The following is a 257-nucleotide window of genomic DNA, read 5'->3' on the forward strand; positions in this document are numbered from 1 at the left end:
TGATTTTTCATTTTGAATCTAGGCATTAACTGGTTAGAAAGCTACTGCATGTTAGGTTTTCGTCATTCTTTGATTTGTTTTATTAGTTTGATTAGATTTTGATTTTTGTTTTTATTCAATCTATTCAGATAGCAGAAGAACACAACAACTTTCCGTGAGAGCTTGCTCTAAATCGATTAGAAGATATCAAGAAAATCGTCATCAACACTTGAATCAGAAACTATTTGAAAAATAAGGTTTGATTTCAATTTTTTTTC

The sequence above is a fragment of the Papaver somniferum genome, unplaced genomic scaffold (genome assembly GCF_003573695.1).
Source record: "Papaver somniferum cultivar HN1 unplaced genomic scaffold, ASM357369v1 unplaced-scaffold_119, whole genome shotgun sequence".
NCBI classification, from domain to species: domain Eukaryota; kingdom Viridiplantae; phylum Streptophyta; class Magnoliopsida; order Ranunculales; family Papaveraceae; genus Papaver; species Papaver somniferum.